The following is a 6,792-nucleotide window of genomic DNA, read 5'->3' on the forward strand; positions in this document are numbered from 1 at the left end:
TAATTCGGCTCTAAGGATGAAACGGTCATTTTTGCCCACAGATCTAATGACCAGAGTTGGCTTCTATTGAACTCCGAGGCACTGGAGAGAGAAGGGGGGATGTACGGTGAGGATTACATGGCTGGATGGATAGAGGGATTCGTGGGTAGGGAGGTACGGGTGGATGGATCGAAAGAAGGAAGTGTGTGGGGATGGATGGACGCACCTTGAATGCTGTGTGCAGATCTGGTCGCCCCATCTCAAAAAAGATACATGAGAAAAGGTGCAAAGAAGGGCACCAAAAATGGTTAAGGGCACGGAACAGCTTCTGTCTGAGGAGAGATTAAAAAGACAGGGAGTTTTCAGCTTGGACAGGAGATGGCTAAGAGGGGCTATGTCAGAGGTTTATAAAATCATGGCGTGGAGAAAGTGAATGAGGAAGGGGTATTCCCAGAACCCAGGGGTCACTCAGTGAAATTAACAGGCAGCAGGTTTAAAACGAACAAAGGAAGTACTTCTTCATATAGCGCACAGTCCAGCTGTGGCATTCCTTGCCAGGGGATGTTATGACGGCCAAGACTATAAGAGGGTTCAAAAGAATATGAGAAGTTCCCGGAGGACGGGTCCATCAAGGGCTATTAGCCAAGATGGTGAGGGATGTCCCCCATGCTCTGGGTGTCCCTAAACCTCTGCCTGCCAGAAGCTGGGACTGGATGACAGGGGATGGATCCCTCGATAATTGCCCTGTTCTGAAGCACGTGGTATTGGCTGCTGTCAGAGACAGGATAAGGGGCTAGATGGACCATGGCTCTGACCCAGTGTAGCCATTCTTCTGTCATATGCACTTGTGACGTGGGTGTCTGGGGGAGGAAAGAGGTGTGTCTATGGGATGCATAGGAAGAGTAAGATTGCGTCTCATGGACTTCCGATGGAGCAGAATCAAGCTCCAGTTTTCCAAGCTGCATTTGTGTTGACTCCCAGGCAGACGTTCGGAGCTATCGAAGAGTGGGCTAATTGCACAGTTATTGTATCTGGAAACTCAGATAAATAAACTACGGGAGGTGCGTGTGGCAAAAGAAATGATCCTTTTAAGAAATGCAGGAAGGTAATTGTGTGACTGGCCAGAGTTTGCCAAGCAAAATCATTCGTTGCCAAGCACAGTTTGGATTTCAATTATTTTTAACATTTATATCAGCAAATTGAGTAATGGGGTGATTAGCATGAGGTAGGCAGAAATCTTGTTCAGGGGCTACAATGCAGCCGAGGGAATCAGGATGGCCGAGTCCTAGCTCCCTGGGCACTGAATTGTGTCACTGTTCAGTGCCTAAGTTTTCCCTTCTCTAAAATGGGTTAATAATACTATCCTGACTTTGTAGGGCCACATCTCCAGTTGGTGGTAAGTGGCTATAGTTCCACTGGAGTCAATGGGGGCCAGATTCCCAGTTGGTGTGATTCAGACTCTTCTCCACAACCTCAGGGATCAGAAACTTACTTCATTTTAAAAGAGTGTGGAGATTTTCACCCAATGGCAAAGGAGGCAGGCACCCAAAGTCAAGTTGGCGAAAACTTTTCAGCAGCGTTAAGTTTTGCCAAGTTGTAAATGACCTAAAGAAATCTATTAGCACTGGTTGGAAAATAAAGGCTTTTTTTTGTGTGCGTGTGTGTGCAGAAAATGTGGACTTTTTCTTAACGATCAGAAATGTAAAATTTTTGAATAAAAACTGGCAAAAACCAAAAAGATTTAGGTCCAAAACTGCCAAAAGAAAAAACAATCTAGGCCAAAAGCAGATTTATTTTTTAATGGCAGAAACTAAAAAATGTAGGCCAAAGCCTCTAACATTTTCAGGAGATAACTGGAATAGTTCAGGCCACAAACCAAAAAGAATTTTGTAGTCCCCAAAAGTCTGTTTTTAGTTTTCCCAGGAAACCAGGAATGTTTTCTCCATCACTGGAGATTTTAAAGAGCAGGTTAGACAAACACGTGTCAGGGATGATCTAGATAATACTTGGTCCTGCCTTACGTGCAGGGGACTGGACTAGAAGATCTCCTGAGGTCCCTTCCAGTCCTCACTTCTATGATTGTATGACTCTGTGGAAGCAGGCATTTTCTGTGAACACTTTTATTCACTCAACACATCTCACCCCCCATTTTTCCATCGCACGGATGTTTCAACAGAAAACTTTTGCTCAGCCCTAAAGTCTGAAAACATTGCTCCTGTGAGTAATTGCCGGGATGTTGGTTCAATTCCTCCAGACTCTGCAATCGCTTTCCACCTGCTTTTTGCTGCTCACTGTGTCTCTAGAATCATAGAGTTGGAAGGGACCACAGGAGGTATCTAGTTCAACCCCCTGCTCAAAGCAGGACTAATCTCAGCTAAATAATCCCAGCGAGGGTTTTGTCAAGCCGCAGCTTAAAAACCTCCAAAGAAGGAGATTCCACCACCTCCCTAGGTAACCCATTCCAGTGCTTCACCACCCTCCTAGGGAAAAACTTTTTCCTAATGTCCAACCTAGACCTCCCGCCCTGCAACTTGAAACCATTGCTCCTTGTTCTGTCATCTGCCACCACTGAGAACAGCCTAGCTCCATCCTCTCTGGAACCCCCTTTCAGGTAGTTAAAGGCTGCTCTCAAATCCCCCCTCATTCTTCTCTTCTGCAGGCTAAACAAGCCCAGTTCCCTCAGCCTCTCCTCATAAGTCCTGTGCTCCAGCCCCCTAATCATTTTTGTTGCCCTCCGCTGGACTCTCTCCAACGTGTCTACATCCTTTTTGTAGTGGGGGGCCCAAAACTGGACACAATACTCTAAATGTGGCCTTACCAATGCCCAATGGAGGGGAATAATCACTTCCTGTGGCCTGCTGGCAATGCTCCTACTAATGCAGCCCAATATGCTATTAGCCTTCTTGGCAACCAGGGCACACTGCTGACTCATATCCAGCTTTTTATCCACTGTTACCCCCAAGTCCTTTTCTGCAGAGCTGCTGCCCAGCTCGTCGGTCCCCAGTCTGTAGCTGTGCATGGGATTCTTCCTTCCTAAGTGGAGGACTCTGCACTTTTCTTTGTTGAACCTCATTAGATTTCTATTGGCCCAATCCTCCAGTTTGTTTAGGTCCTTCTGTTTCCTATCCCTACCTTCCAGGGTATCTACCACTCCCCCCAGCATAGTGTCATCCACAGACTTGCTGAGGGTGCAATCTATCCCATCTTCCAGATCATTAATGATCTGCTGCTTCCACCGCTTTTATGCCTTGGATGTTTTCTGTTGTAACCTTGCAAAAAGAAAATATGTTTTTGCTTTTGGCGCGAGGGAGGGAATTCCCAAAACTCATGTTTGGAAAGGGAAAATAGAAAGGTTTAGGCAGGTGCGTGCATCTGGGCTGGGTTGTAGATGAATGATCTTCTGAGGGGAACCACCGGCTGGTGTCATGGCTAAGTGACGTAGGGTTTGGGCAGGTCTGTACGATGTTGGCAGAAATGTGCCCCTCTGTGCCTGAGGTCTCAACCAATAGTCACCCACGCCAGGAGGAGATAAAGCAGGGACTTTCCCCAATTAGGAAACTCCAGTTTGCAATTTCGTGTTTGCTTAGCTGGGCTGTTTTCGCTCTGGTTTGGATAGAATTGGAGGAGTCACGGAAGGCTGGGGTCTGGGGGCACACGAAAAGACTTCCTTATCTCCATTTCCAGGAGGCAAGATTGTGCGAATGTCAAGAACAGAAAGGCCAATGCCGCGAGGCAAAATTCAGCAATGTGCTGAAGGCAGGATGGCCAGCGTTCTAGCCGCAGCAGTTGGTGTAGGCCCAGTTTGGCTGGGCCACTGCTGCCGAGAGATCTGAGGCTCGGAGGAGCGTCCGAGGCTCTGAGGGTCTGGCCTGTGATAGGGACCACAGGTTGGCTGTGAAATTAAGATCTGGATGCCCATTTTTTCCCCAAAGTTTGTGGCCAGTTTTGCGGTTCAGGGTCCTCTTTACGCAGAACCAGGAGATGCTTTATATCAGGCCGAGGGACGGAATGGCGGCCTGCACTGCAGGTTGAGAGCCAGGAGTCCTGGGTTCTCCCAGCTCCAGGGGGCAGCAAGATCTAGTGGTCAGAGTGGAGGCTGGGAGCTAGGACTCCTGGGTTCAAATTCCAGCTCTGGGAGAAAGTAAGGCCTAGTAGTTAAAGTGGGATGGGGGCTTGGGCTTCTGGGTTTATTCCCAGCTCTGGGAGGATAGAGGGGTCTAGTGGTTTTGTAGGTTCGGAGGCCAGGAGGGATGACTGTGACCATCTGGTCTGATCCCCTGGATAACCCAGGCCAGAGAACTGCCCCCATATAAACCCTAAAGCAGGTCTTTTAGAAAAACAGCCCATCTTGATTTACAAATTGTGAGTGATGACGAATCCACCACGAACCTTGGTAAAATGTTCCAATGGCTAATTACTCTCACCGTTAAAAATGTACACCTTATTTCCTGTCTTAAATTAGGTTAGTCTGGGATTAAAACAGGAGTGGGTCTGGCAGTCAGGATTCCTTTACTCCATTCCAAACTCTGGGAGGGGAGTAGGGACTAGTGGTTTGAGCGGGGGGCTGGGAGCCAGGGCTCCTGGGTTCTAATGCAAGGACTAGGAAGCAGCAAACTCAGAGTTTCCTGCCTGAATAAGTTTGTGTGCGTTGACTGGTTCTGGGTCTTTGTCACACATTATGTCCCACCCCACCAAATTAAGAGTTAAGATTTCCTCTGACCTCCTGCGTTATACAGTCCAATATTGTCTGTTAGGTGTATTATGGTTACGAACCAGGGTGCCATTGTGCCAGGTGCTGTGCATTTTTTATTACTATTAGGTGTATTATGGTAGCTAGGACCATTGTTTAAAGTAGCAAGGACCCAGCTGTCCCCTTGTCTCCTGTGCTTTGTCCCAAACTGCAGGGTGACCCTGCAGCATGCATCCAAAGGATGCCAGGGAGGCTGGTCAGTGGAATCTGAAACCAGCTAGCATTTAAAGGGGAAGCTACACAATAAAATGGGGCTGAGACATAGTAAACTTAAACCAACAAACAAAAAAACCCCAGCCACACTCTCCACTCAAAAACAAACCAAAAAAGAACCCCCCAAAAACAAAATACACCCACCCCACGTTAACTACAGCCCAACAGAAATGTAAAAAAAAGAAATCTGATGGAAATAGTTGCCTCTAACCAGGTAAACAGGCCCCAGGGATGCTGGCAAACCAAACGTGGCCAGATTAAAGTTGATGGACGGAATAGCTGCTTTTTTGTTTTTGTTTTAAACACCATGCTAAATTAGCCTGTGGAACTCATTGCCACCGGCTGAGAGAGGGACAGGAGCCCTTTGAAGCAGCTGGAACCAGCCGCTGTCAGAGATGTGATATTGGAATTGTTGGACTAGATTCAGAGGTTGAAGGGACCCAAGGATTTGGGAGGGATCATTTGCTTTGAAAAAAGAAATCTCTCTAGACCATGGAACAGCCCTCTGAAGACAGGAAAATACACCTGATCCCGCCCGGGGTCTTACTTTCTAGATGGACAGATTTTAAGTCAAGAAGGGGTCGTTAGATCTTCAAGTCTGACCCATGTAACAGAGCAGAGAATTTCATTCCAACCCCTTTGTGCAGAATTTGGCTAAAGCACCTCATCCGAACTCGCAGCCAGCCTGGATCTGCAGCCTCCAAGAGATGGAGAATTCACCACTTTATTTCCAGATGGAATTTTTTTCTGGCTTTAACTTCCTGCCACTGACGCTTGTTCTGCCTTTCTCTGGTAGCTTAAAGTGTTTTAGCCTCCGATACATTCTCCCTGCAGAGGTGCTGGACATGGCAATCAATTCATCTCTGTCTTCTTTTTGACAGAGCTCCTTAAGTTTCTCACTGCCGGGCACTTTCTCCCGCTCTCAAAGAATTGTTGTGGCTCTGCTCTACCCCTCACCAGCTTTTAACATCAGTTTGAAAATGTGGCTCCCAGAACTGGCCGTTGTAGCCCTGTATCACTCTCACCAAGGTTGGGCACAGAGGTGAAATTCCCCTCACTCCTCCTGTTTGTATATCCCAGGCCTGCATCAACCATGTTTGGCCCAGCAGTGCCAGGGGATCTCACGTTTGTCTGCCACGATCACTAAATCTTTTCCAGGGTCCTTGCGTTCCAGGAGGGACAGATGTCAGTTTCAAATACTGCAGAACCTGTGCACAGGGTACTCCTTGCCTGGCTAATAATAATCCTTTGCTCTTATCAGCAGGGCGATCTCAAAGCACTTTACAAAGGAAGTCAGGATCAATATCCCCATTTTACAGATGGGGAAACTGAGGCACAGAGCAGGGAAATGACTGGCCCAAGGTTGCCCAGCTAGCCAGTGGGCTAGAACCCAGGTCTCCCAAGTCCCAGACCAATGTTCTGTCCACTGCCTCCCTTGTAGGAGTGTGTCTGTCCTACCTGATGTAGGTATGGCTCCCGATATCTAGGCACATGTCTAAATGTACATCGCCCACAATTCTACCTCCCGCACTGTGCATGATGCAGCAAGGACATATGCCTGTTCTATCTGCCCTCAGGGTGGGTGGATTTAGACTTTTTGCTAAAGCTGTAGAGAGATCTGGAAGCTGTAGGCCCAGCCCCCTGGAGGATACCAGCTCTCCGCCTCAGTGGCATCTTGTGGCAATGAGTTCCACAGGTTAACAATGTTGTCCTTTGATCCATGTTGTCTTTAGATTTTGCTGGGCGACCTGTGACAATGACGAATGATCAGTGCTTTGTTTGACAATAATCAGAGCCAACAAGGGTGCCTGGCTACACTCTTCGAGCCACGTTCCTTCTGACTTCTTCGC

The sequence above is a fragment of the Emydura macquarii genome, unplaced genomic scaffold, assembly GCF_026122565.2.
Source record: "Emydura macquarii macquarii isolate MOO-44397 ecotype Brisbane River unplaced genomic scaffold, CSIRO-AGI_Emac_v2 contig_1790, whole genome shotgun sequence".
NCBI classification, from domain to species: domain Eukaryota; kingdom Metazoa; phylum Chordata; order Testudines; family Chelidae; genus Emydura; species Emydura macquarii.